We start from the raw sequence: 12,642 nt of genomic DNA, 5'->3' as shown, positions 1-12,642 counted from the left end.
TGCCATTGCCTTCTGCATCTTTGGGCATAAGGCCGGAAAAACTGAATGGGTCATAGAGCCCTGCTCCCTGTTGTTATAGGCAACCGAAACCTGTTTATAAATGCTGCAAGACTCATTATAAAATTGGCTAAGATTTCTCACCCTCCTGCTTCTGGTTGAAAGCTGTTCCTGGTATTAGAAATCTCCTAACTGGCAGTTTAAAAGTATTCAAGGCTGTTTTACACCATTTTGTTACTGAGCCAACAATATCTATTAGCTTAATAGCTCTTTTTTTCTCCATGATGGTTTTCACCATATGTGCTTACAGATATTTATGATTTTTCATATATATTATCTCCTCTTTTATTTTACAGATCTGTATAGAGGTTATTCTCCAAGTTTGTTCTAGTTTAAATTCACAGTTTTTGAACATGGACTGGATCCAGTATTTCAGAGGAGAATTTTCTAGCACCTTATATAATGGCATCAACACATCTCTATTTCTATCACTTTGCCTGAAGCATGCTAGGATTATTTTTGCCTGCTTAGAGTCACATGACACTATTTGACTGAATAAGGATATTCAGGTCTTTCTTGCCTTCTGCTATTTCAAGATGATGAAAACTTATTTTATAGAAAATTCTATTTATAATGTAACTTTTGATGATAAAATTACATCCCCTAATTGTTCTTCTCTGGGCCTTCTGGGGTGACTAATAGAAATGACAGAGGTGATGGATGGACTCTAACCCATAGAGTATCTGGAGCTGGAAGGGACATCAAAGGATCCACAAGGATCATCAAAGCCCAACTCTTGGACTTTATTCCTGTTCTCAGTGATGGAGGTGCCTTAGATAACTGAGGTGGCCCACATGACACAGATTTCCTCCTTGCTGTGTCATGAAGAACCACTCACAGTACAGTGTGGTTTTCATAGAGAGGCCCTATTAGTCTCTTACTCATGTGCACAAATTATTTTTATACAAAAATGAATAAAATTAGGCACAGAAAAGGACCTTGAAAAATTATGTTACAAATCTCATTTCATCCTAAAAGTTTTAACCAGTGCCTGTTTCTCTTTCAATCTGTCCAGCTTTGTTCACATTCAGTTCTAACATGTGTTCTGTTCTCCTATTATAGTTTCAAGTACTACGCATATATATGATTTTTTCCCTCATTTTAGAAATAACCTGAAATTTGAGTTCTTTTTGTTGCTTGAGTACAAGGGTAGTTCTTTGAGATCTGTTGTGTGGGAAACATAGCAAATAGTTCTAGTTGTTTAGGATATAGACATTTACGTGCCAGCTAGTCATCCTTACTCCCTTCATAGTTGCTGGGAAAAAAATTAGCACACTTAATGCATTTAATTTCAGTATAATCTAGACCAGATGAGTCTTGCCCTTACATCCCTCTAATGACAACCTCAAAGAGAATGACTACCTCAGCTGTAGATGTCTCCAGTTTATATTTTAAGCTAGTGGAGAAAATTCTTACTGTACACCTTTAGGATATCTCAGTATTCGAAACAGGCAGGGTTTACTCAAATTGGTCTTCTGAAGAGCCCCGTAATTTCCTCCAGAACAATGCCTTAAAGATGGTTTTAGAATACTGGGAAGTGTTTAGTAAAACATATAAAATACTGGAGCCAATGTTTAATAAAACATCTTGGATAAATTTAGTGTGATCATGGAGCACAAAATTATTTCTAAAATTGATTCTATCCTTAGTTTAAGGGTAAAATCAACTGCCCTTGCACACAACTCATCTGACATATCTACTCAACTGACCTATTAGCAATATATAGGTTTATATGTGTAAGCATATAAAATAAGAGGGTATTAGCTGGTGTCTCCTAATCAATGAAGATGAAAGAGATGGGGCCTCATGCATAAACTAATTCTGTAACTTTTCTGAAACTTACAGATTTACATTAACATAAAATGGATTTAGCAGATCAGAATAGTTCTTTTGTCAATGATAGCATGTTATGTGATGACTATCAAATATTTTATCATCAGGTTGTACTACCTAGTTACAAGTAAATGAGAGGAATTTTGGGAATTATGAAGAACAATTGAGGATAGGTAAATAAAAAAGCTATTTCAAAGATTTTAAAATGAATTAAGTAATAAATAATTATAAATTGGATTTTTCAAACGTATCAAATTAAGCAAAGACTTTCCTGTATATTAATTTCACATATTTTAGGACTTACACTGGCCAATATTCCAGAGGTATATTTTTGCATGTTCTTGTAAGATGATGACGTAATATAGAAAGCAGACTAAAAGAGATATCCTGAGGACAGCACATACACCTGTGAGTATGGAGCATGGGAATAAGACCTGTTCCATTATGCTTGTAGGAACTAATTGTAGCTGATCCATTTTTCAACTATTATTGAAATGTCTGATACTGTATTCGTGAGACCTCCATCTGCTCTGGATATCTGTATTCCAGGAAAATTATATTTTTCCTCTTCCCATAACATATTTCAGCTTTGTAAGCTGGCTATACCCTATTCTTTTGTGCTGAAGCAATGAAATAATAATTAATAATAATAATAATAGTCATAATATCTTACCTTGAATTTTACAGAAGTAAAACAGGTAAAGTTCTTAAAGTGTTCTTTGCATGGAAAGTTTTTCAAGGCAGAAACATTTTATTCCTTTGACATAGTGCATCTGTTATGCAACACAGTATTAATATTCCTAATTCTGCCTGATTTTTTGTTAAAGAGGAACTGCTTTTTGGAACAGTAAAGCTACTGTTGTGGTTTTTTACCCCAATGTAGAAAAAATGCCATGTACATAGATTAAATAAGTGTTATCCATTCCCAACCACAGACCAGAGACATGGTATCTTTTATTGACTTTAGAAGTTTACATCTGAGACCTAGCTTTTCTTTGAAGCAGGAAAAAGAAACTAAGAAACAGCTAAAAAATATGTAAAACTCAGTTTCCAGCCCTTGCTCACTAGTAAGTTCACAGAGTTACAGGAAACAAATAAAACCTCTTCTTCAAACAGACTTTTAAATGCAAATTTTAAATTGTAAATTACCCTGTAATTTGGAAATCGTTGCCATTCCAGCAGGTGAGAAGGATTTAGGCATCACTGGAATGCTGAAGATGAAACTTTCCAGACATGCTCCTGTCAGGTAGATTAATATTTGACCTGAAACCTTCACAGTGCTCCTTTTGCTTCCTGCAAACCCTGTACTATCAGAGATTATGCTGAGATAGCTTAACCTGAGATGTCAGGGGCTGATCTGTTGATCTGAAAAATCTCTGGAAAGAAAAAACAACCCCTTTTCAAAGCAGCTCATGTATCTCACCCAGAAAACAGTTTTATGAAGGGAAATTAAATAATTTATCTTGAAAATAGGTCTTGATATCTATCTCAGAGTAAGCACAGAAAACTTAGATGTTGTCAGAGAGGTAACAAACTCTGGGCTGCCATAGTGTTTACTGCCTCACAGGAGTTTGCTCAGGAAGCATACCAGAAACACTAAAATTTGTTCAAACTTGATAGAAAATTCAGACTCTGTTTAGCTTATGAGGAGAAAAGAGCAATAGCCTGCATGTACCCTGTACATGTTCATAGAAGAAGCAGGAGGAGAACAATTATACTGTAATGAGATGTTTGCTATTTTTTTCTGTATCTTATGCATTTACCACATTCTCAAGGGGTATTTGGTTTTTTTATAAGGCCAAAATTCAACACCATATATGGATATCCCTTTTATTTCATTTCTCTTATTGATGTATCTAATATCTATAAGTGGTGCCACATTAAGAGACTCATATAGTTGCACTTACCAAATACACTTCTGGACAGCCTTCTTTGACTGAAGAAATTACATCTTGACATCTTATAAAGAATTTTGTGTAATCACAGTCAGCAAACAATGAATGTAGGAACTAAATTAGCCTAATAATAGTCCATGCTCTTCCTGCAGTATGCTAATATCATATATTTGAGATGGTGGAATGGTCTTTTTCTCCAGGAAGATGTATTTGACATTGTCCTTCAAAAATGAAATTTAAACTCTACTTTAGCAAATATGTTATATTGAAATAAAGTTTGCCAGCAAAGTGTCAGTTCTGGAAAGAATGTTCTTTTATTTTTTTCAGTTTTTTATTTAGGATATTCAGTTAAACACAACAGAGAGCAGCAATGCAGAACAAGATATGTCAATAACTAAAAGCTAGGGGAAGCAAAATATTTAAAATCATACTTGCAATCGTCTCAGTTATGTTTTAGTCTAGGATACATTAGATAAAATGAAGTGTTATTATCATGATATAAATCACTGTTTGATATCCATGTAAAATTAAAATTATTTTCAGCCCTGACCCTGGTTAGCAAAAGTACATGTTATACCCCGTACTCTAGGATTAGATTCCCTGCTTGGGAAAAGGCTTTTAGATATGGAAACTGCAATATAGTCAATCTCTTACATGTGGCTGGGAGACCAAAAATGCTCAGAGGATTATCATGAGAGGCACTAGCTTTAAATTCACAGTGAACTCCAGCTACAAGGTAGTTGTCTGTCACTTTTCATGAATAGCAGGTTTATAAAAACTACATTAAAGGGAACAGGTACATAAAAAATATCTGAGGCCTCATAAAAAATTTTCAATAGCTTCACCAATCACCCTTCAAATTCTGTAGTAAAATTTTGCTGATTATTCACTTAAAACTGTGCCTGTAACATATCCATCTTAAGATTCATATTTCAAAAGAAAAAGTAATTAAATTTTTAAGATAAAGTATGTTAAATATAAAATAACATAGATGAGGAAAGATGAAACCCCTGGATTTAAAGTCATACATTGGCCAAAAATGATACTAGAAATTTCCATAACAGTTTATTTTTGCAGAGAAAATTATTTTCAGCCTTTGTTTATTGATTTCCACAGACAAAAGGTGTCAAAAAACTTAGATAGAAAGATACCAGATTGATGTCTGGGGAGGGGGAAGTATCAGAGCCTTCTGAATTGCTGCCCAAAAAAATTGCTAAAAGATGTCAAATTGGTCCCAAAACGGAAAACACAGGCTTTCAGCTGCTGCTCCACAAGTTTTACATGTGCCATATTGGCCACGAAACAAAACACGATTTCTCAGCTGTTGTTCCAATTCTTCATGCTGAGCACATACAAATGAAGTGTAAATAATATTTTTATTTTTCAGAATCAGCAGAGCTGAATCTGTGCAAAGGAGGAAAAAGGCCCTTGGGTCTGAAAGTGTAAAGACTTGGAAGAAGGTGGGAATGTTGGTAGGAGGAGACTTATGGATGCTTATGTTCCATCGTAGACTGTGTTTGGCAAAGATTAGTTAAAAATTATTATCAGTGGATGCTTCTGCTGTGCTTAGGAACTCAGACAGTTGATGGAACCAGAGAGTTCAGAAAGACTGAGAAGAGTGAAGGCATTCAAGCAGAAAAATGCTCCAGATTGAAATGAGCTGTGCAACTGTGAGAATGAGGGAGACAAAGAGGCTGTGCTCTGGTTCCTGCCAGTGTCACTCCAGACCCTTTTTCCTGGACATATTCAGAAGACATGCAAATTTGGAAGAAAACATAAATAAAACAGGGAAAGAGACACTGGACTTCAGAGAACCCCCTAACTGAACCTCTGGGAAGAACCACTGCTCCCTGTGTAATCTCAGCCTGTGTTTTCATGGACGTTGTGTGGCCCTAATGGAGTGTACTTTTCAAAAGCCCAGGTCTGTCATTCCCTTCCCCATCTCAGATGTTTTCTTACCTTCTTCCCAGGTCCAGAAATCCTGACCCTATATCCTTCTTCGTATTGGCCAAGATGCTTTTTGAACTCTTACATAAACAGTTATATTTCACAGTCCAGTAGAAAATTACTCATCTTTTTCTGGGTTTTTATTTAGTTTTTTTATAGGTTGGTGACTTCTCTCAGCTGAGATTTGGAACTAAAGGGGAGTGTGGGGCCAGGACTTGGTAGAAGAAGAAAAAGGAAGACAAAAGTCTGAATTCTTTATTTCACAGAATGAGTTGTTACTCTGACAATCAGTGTTGCAATTCTTGAAGCCACAGCCTCAGTTCTTATTAGCGACACATAAAAGGGTCCACTTCAAATGAATCCTTACTTTTCCAGAGAGAGGAAACACTGTCAGTAGGTCCATGCTCTGGCTTGGAGCCCACTTCATGTACTTATCACCTAGAGCATGAGCTATCATAACTTGCCTTTCCAGTGATTAGAGAGATCTTTGAGCTATTAACTTGTGCTTTTTTTACTTATAGACTGATCTCCAAAAGCATCAAAGTTTATTAATAAATAGCTGGAATGTGTATTTAAAGTCTAATCTGTAGCAAATGTCTGTAAGAACCCAACATTTTATAGGAAAAAAAATCATTATGAATAGGCTGTATTATGTATGTTAACATGTTATTCAAGGGTGTTAATATATAGAATAAAAATGTTCTTGCAGGATGCTGATATTGATAGCTCTTCATCATTAACATAAACCATCATAAAAACATATTTTGATTACCATGGTCCAAGGGAAATGAATTGAAATTGTCAAAAGATTTAACATATTTTGATAGAGAAAAAGAAAACCTTTCATGCATGTACATTATGGATATGCGAAGTCCAAAGTTTGACTGTTTCCAAATGTATCATGTAATATTACCCCTCCTGACAAACCTTGCCCAAATATTCTGGCCTTCCGAAAATGCAGCCTAAATATTCTTGATGGGGAAACACAGTAAAAATTATGCCTTGGTGTCTCCTTGGCTTGACACGTGTGAACTTTGGCATTATGTGGTGAACTTCCATCTGCTTTTTAGTTGGTTATTTGTTTTAAGAAAAAGAAGATGGGAACCTTCCAGTGAACTAGCAATCTTGGAAATACCTTTTCTCGGCAAGGAAAGACTGGAATGAAAGACATCTCATCAGATTAGGAGGAATTTTAATGTATTAATCTGCTGTGTTTGAGACTCATTATGTTCTTCCCAACCTCCATTTTATATCCAGCATAAAGTAAAGGAATAACAGCTAAGGCCATAGGGAATAGTAAGCTGTAGAGGAGAGATTAATTGGTGTCAAGTAGGGACTAGTAAAAGATCAGCTGATGCTGGAAGAATTAGGCTGCAGGAAACATTTTATAGTTGTCTTTCTCACTGAAAGCATGGTATTGTTGTTCAGCAGTCTAGTGCCTTTCCTTCTGTCAGCCTCAGTGAAGCTTTTAGCCGGGGAAGAAAGTGGATAATTAGCATTCCATTTGGACGCCTGCAGACCAGCAGTCTAGAATATTAAATAGCTTTGCAAAACAGGAATGGTCTGAACTGAACTGATTCATATTTCTTTATCTGAGGTCTTTGAAATGCAGGTTTATATATGTCCTAAAAAAAAAAAAGCTTTGCTCATAACTTCACATCTGCTTTTGACGTTTGAAACTAATCCCCTTGATATTTGACAACAAATTCCTAAACTGGAGGTGTGGAGGAAGGAGATGATAAAAGTGCTTCTGCATATGTTATAACAAGTATCCCATGTCACTCAGGATCTCTGAGCACGGTGCTGAAGATATGGAAATACAGGATATTAGTAATTGTGGTGGTTTAACCCTGCTAGGTAGATCAGCCCCACACAGATGCTCACTCACTCTTCCCCCAGTGGGATGGAGGAGACAATCTGAAGGGTAAAAGTGAGAAAACTCATGGGTAGAGATAAAGACAGTTATAGGTAAAGCAAAAACTGCACACCAGAGCAAAGAAAAATAAGGAGTTCATTCACCACTTTCCACAGGCAGGCAGGTGTTCAGCCATCCCCAGGAAAGCAGGGATCCTTCATGTTTTACAGTGACTTGGGAAGACAAATGTTATCACTCTGAACTTGCCCCCCTTGCCTCTTCTTCCCCCAGCTCTACATGCTGAGCGTGACACCACACATTATGGAATATCCATTGGGCCAGCTGGGATCACTGTCCTGGCTGTGTCCCTTCCCAGCTCCCAGTCTCCTTGCTGGTGGGGTGGGGTGAGGAGCAGAAAAGGCCTTGATGCTGTGTGAGCCCTGCTCAGCAATAATTAAAAACCCCTGTGTTATCAACACATGTTTCATGACAAATCCAAAACATAGCCCCACGCCAGCTAATATGTAGAAAATGAATTCTGAGACAAAACCTGCACAGTGCTGCAGAGGATCAAACTTGTGTTTACAATAGCACATCCCCTTGTCTGATTCTATGTTTTATCAATGGCCACAATGCTCCCTTAGAGGATTCATCATTCTTAGTTAAAGATGTTTTTCCTAACTAATTTTCTTGCTTTATCCTGAGGGCATATGAGGTATAGGCATATGAGGTATAGGCATTGGTTTATTAATTCTTGTGACATTACAGTATCTCTAACATCAAAGCCATTATTTCTAAACCAGGCAGTGAATTCTACTGGCCATACAAGAATATACAGCCTTTCATGGAAGCATAAAGGTCAGGAAATTAGGCAAATGGCTGCCCAGAGTGCTTAGTTTGAGGTGCTTGTTAGAATAATGCTGTGGAAACTGTCGGCAGAGGCTTCCTTTTACCTGCTCTACAGAACTGCATTGTAAGTGAGGAATAGAATAAAAAAGATGTGGAAACTAGAATGATAATTCTCTTTGCTTTTCTTCCCAAGGTGTGTGCATGTGTGGGAAGTGTGATGGCAATCTGGACAGCTGTTTAGGGGCAGGTGAGCACTGATCAGGAGCACACCAGCTTTCCCTGTGGCTCTCCTCTCTGACCATCCAGACTCTGGATGGGATGGGATCGGTTGCAGCAGGACCAGATGAATGGTCAAGTCCTCCATGGCAGGGTGGCTTAGTACAGAAATTACTTGGATCTGCAAAGTATACCCAGTCTTCTCTCCTGTGAAGCACTGAAAATGGTGACCCTCATTCTCTTCCTTTATATGGCCTTATACAGCTGTAATTTTCTCTCCCGGTCATGATTTCCTCCAGATCTTGAAGCCTGTGCAGATATCTCTCATCCACTAGCCCTCACCAGCCTCCCCAGGGCTCCTTCCACCTTGCCCACAGGCCAGGACCCTATTCTGGCCACCAACCCCTGGCTCAGCAATGACACAGCAGGGCTGGTCTCCAGCTATCCAAGGCCCAGCCCTGCCTGGCCACAGCTCCTCCAAGCCAGGTCCACCCACAAGCCCATGTCCTAGTCTGTCCCCAGCCCTGGGCTTGGGGGTGTCCAATGCCCAGGGCTGGAGCTGGGCAGGGGAGATGATGAAGCATATCCTCCTGGGAGCCATGTCCAGGCATGGGAAGTACAAGAAAACTGCAGGCAGCCATCACAAATTTACAAATCATGCCTGACCAGTTTAATTGGCCTCTCTAAAGAGACAGATGGTGAGGGGAGAGCAACGGGGATTTTTCCGTGGCTAAGAGGGCAAGATACAATCAGGGTGTTTGGACTTGTGAGTACATAGTGAACTACCTGGATGGCCAGCCTCAAATATTTTTGTTCAGTGCTGTGAAGCCCCAGTGGCATCCAGTTTCCTCAGGGGTCAATACTGAGACCAGTCAGTACCTTTTAACATTCTCCCTGCTGACCTGGGTGATGGAATGGAGTGCATCCTCAACAAGATCAGGGGACTGGGAGGAACAGTCAATACTCTGGAGAGTAGTGCTGCAGTTCAGAGGGACCTCAGAAGCTGGAGAAATGGCATGACATGAACCTCATAAAGTTTAACCAAGGCAACTGCAAAATCCTGCATCTGGGATAGAGTAGTGCCGTGCAACAGTGCAGGCTGGAACCAGCTGTGTGGGAAGCTACTTTGAAGGACAGGACCTGAGAGAGCTCTTTACCCTATTCAGTATTTGTGAAAGGGTGTGTGGAGTACTGTGACAAGTATTTGCCATTAAAATAGTCAAAAACTTCAGTAGTCTTCAGTGTGCCTGTTTATAGCTAAGCCAGTCAATCTGTGCTCCCTGTAGAGAAAAAAAAAGTATTTGTAAAATGTAATTCAATTGAACGATCAGGGATATATAATTGAAGAGGAACTAAACTGTGTTATAGGAAGTGCCCATGTTTCTCCACTCATAAGGAGTCAAGACAACTGCAGGCATCTGGGACACACAAATGTGTATTTGATCAAGTGCCTCATGACAGAAAACAACTCCTCTGTGTGTATGATACTGGCATGGCTGGGGTTTGAATAGTCTGAGCTGCAGCCCTGTAGTACTTGTGAAATGGCTGGTACCCGCCTTCCCCATCCCATCAGAAACTACAGTATTCCCAATCCAACCCTGCTGCCTCTGCTCTCAGACTCACTGAGATTACCAGATTTGGATGTCTCTTAAAATCTTCGTCTACAGTCTCAGGACTTAAGAACTTACCTGCACCTGCTTTTTAAGAAAAACTGTGAAATTCTTCTACTTTCTTTAGCTCTTAGAGAAAGATAGATGCTAATGCTGGAGGGAAAGGGTAGAGTGTTTTTATTGTTTAGAAATTTTCAGAATGTTTAGATGAGCAGAAAGGAATTGTTCATTACAGTAATTTTTTTTTACAAAAATACTCTCACAGGTATCTACCATCATGGACCTGCACTTTCCGGTCTTCTTTTCTACATAAATTAAAATAAATAAAGATTAATAAAGAGGAAAGCTAGAAGCTAGGGGGTCTGTCTTATTCCAGGTTTGCAAACAGACTTTATGCTGTCTAGACAAGTAGAGAATGTGTATTGACCTTTCCTTTTTCCTGCTCTAACATCCATGTTTGAAGAGGAAGATCCTGACTTTTTTCATAAGTGAAGTATGAATACACTACACAGATCTTTTTGAAGGAGGCTAGAAACAGGTTTTTTATCATTCAGAGCTCCCGAAAGGACCATTTGAGCATAGTTTTCCTGTTCAGGGAGGAAATAGCTGTGTCTGTGAGCCGAATGGACTCTTATTTCCAATAATTTTCCAGTGGTAAACTATGATTCAGCTTCCATTTATAAAGTGAAATGAGTGCCTAAATAATCAACAGTAAAAAGCCAGAAGTAGGAAATGAACCATCCTTCAAAACAATTCCACTCTGTTTAGTTTGGATTTCATTCCATTGTTAAAGGATTTCCTTATGTGCAAGGTGTTACAGATTGGCAAGCTGAAGCCATTCTAGGCACAAATATTTCATTTTGCACTGTGTGTAAATATGAGATAACTATCTGTATAACTTTAAAATCATCTCCTAGAGATAGTAGCTCTTCCAGTGCTTTAGAAGAGCACTAGTTACAGGGGGAGAGGAAAGCCATTACTAATGAAGATAAATAGAGCATCTCTTAAATTGCTCTAGTTTACAGTAAGTGCAAAAGCAGCCTGGCTTATTCAGCTCTGTTTAGCTGAGGGCAAATAGGGAACTTAAGGCTTACTCTATGATATAAGCTCAGCAAATGTTATTATCTACTGATTTGTCAGCTGCAAACATAGATAAGACTTAACAAAGTGATATGAATGCTGGAAGCTCTGTCTCTGAAGGATATTCAGCACTTCAGGTGGCTCAGGTGGAATTCTTTGGGGTTAAAGTTAGACATCCGGTCATATTTGTGGGTGGGGGAGGTTGCAAGAAAGAGTACACTTAAACACATTGCCTAAAAGCTGATTCATCATGTTCCCAAGGAGTCACCTTGCTACCTCTTCTCAGCAATCTGTATGTACAAAAGATAGTTGTTGAATGCTGAGCAAAATGGATCATAGAAAATTTGTCATTGTAAGAAGTGGGTTTGCTCCCTTGTGACTCCACTCTCCCACTCAGTCTTATTTATGCTTCAACACAAATTAGTGGTGAGTGCAAAGCAAAAGCTATGATCTGGAAACCTCCAAATTTAGATTCTGAGCTGTAACACAAATTCAAATTTATGAGCTTTTAAATTAAAACAATAACTTCTACCTACTCTCTGGTTGCTGAAGTGTCCCTTATGTCAAGTGTTGACAAATTCATATTTAAGGTTTAGAAAATAATGGATTTGCCCCAAAAAATAATTTAAAGTTGATTTTGTTTGGATGGGGTCTTTTTTGCTTCTGCTTTTGTTGGTTATAATTTTTTTAATATATTTAAAAATGAATATTGCATTTTCCTCTCTTCTTTCTGTTTCCTGAGTAATATGTGTTGCTTATTTCACAATTCCAGGCACTTCACACTTTGAAGAGTCTAAATCACTGTTTGAAATAAAAGTTTCAGTTCTTTTACTTTCTTTTGATTTTAGCAGCTGAAGTTTTAAGGAAAATAACAAATATTCTGACAGTTTGGGAAGTCTAAATTGGAAATCAAGTTTTGACATTCAGCCTCATTTTTCTGTATTTGTTCCACAAACTTATTTGTAAAGCCAATATTATTTTACATACTAGCCTGAAACCTGGAGGAAAGACAAGCTGAGTGTTTTATAAGGCAGGCCATAAATAAAATATGAATATGTAGAAAGAATCCTTTCCAGTCACACTGAAAATTAACTTCTAGGATATCCCATCTTTTTAAATATCTGTCCTATGTGCTATTTTACTGAAAGAACATTAGCTAATTATGATATATTCAGGAGCATTAGCAGAAAAAGTCTGTCTTTCACAGACATGAATGAACTATGCTGTGTCAAATGAATTTTTTGTCCAGGTGCACAGAACATTTCAGACAATTTCTGAACTTCTTCCCAATCTAGTTGGC

This window comes from Corvus hawaiiensis, chromosome 3 (assembly GCF_020740725.1).
Source record: "Corvus hawaiiensis isolate bCorHaw1 chromosome 3, bCorHaw1.pri.cur, whole genome shotgun sequence".
Lineage (NCBI taxonomy): Eukaryota > Metazoa > Chordata > Aves > Passeriformes > Corvidae > Corvus > Corvus hawaiiensis.
The sequence above is the reverse complement of the archived record's forward strand: the minus strand, read 5'-3'. Positions refer to the sequence as shown.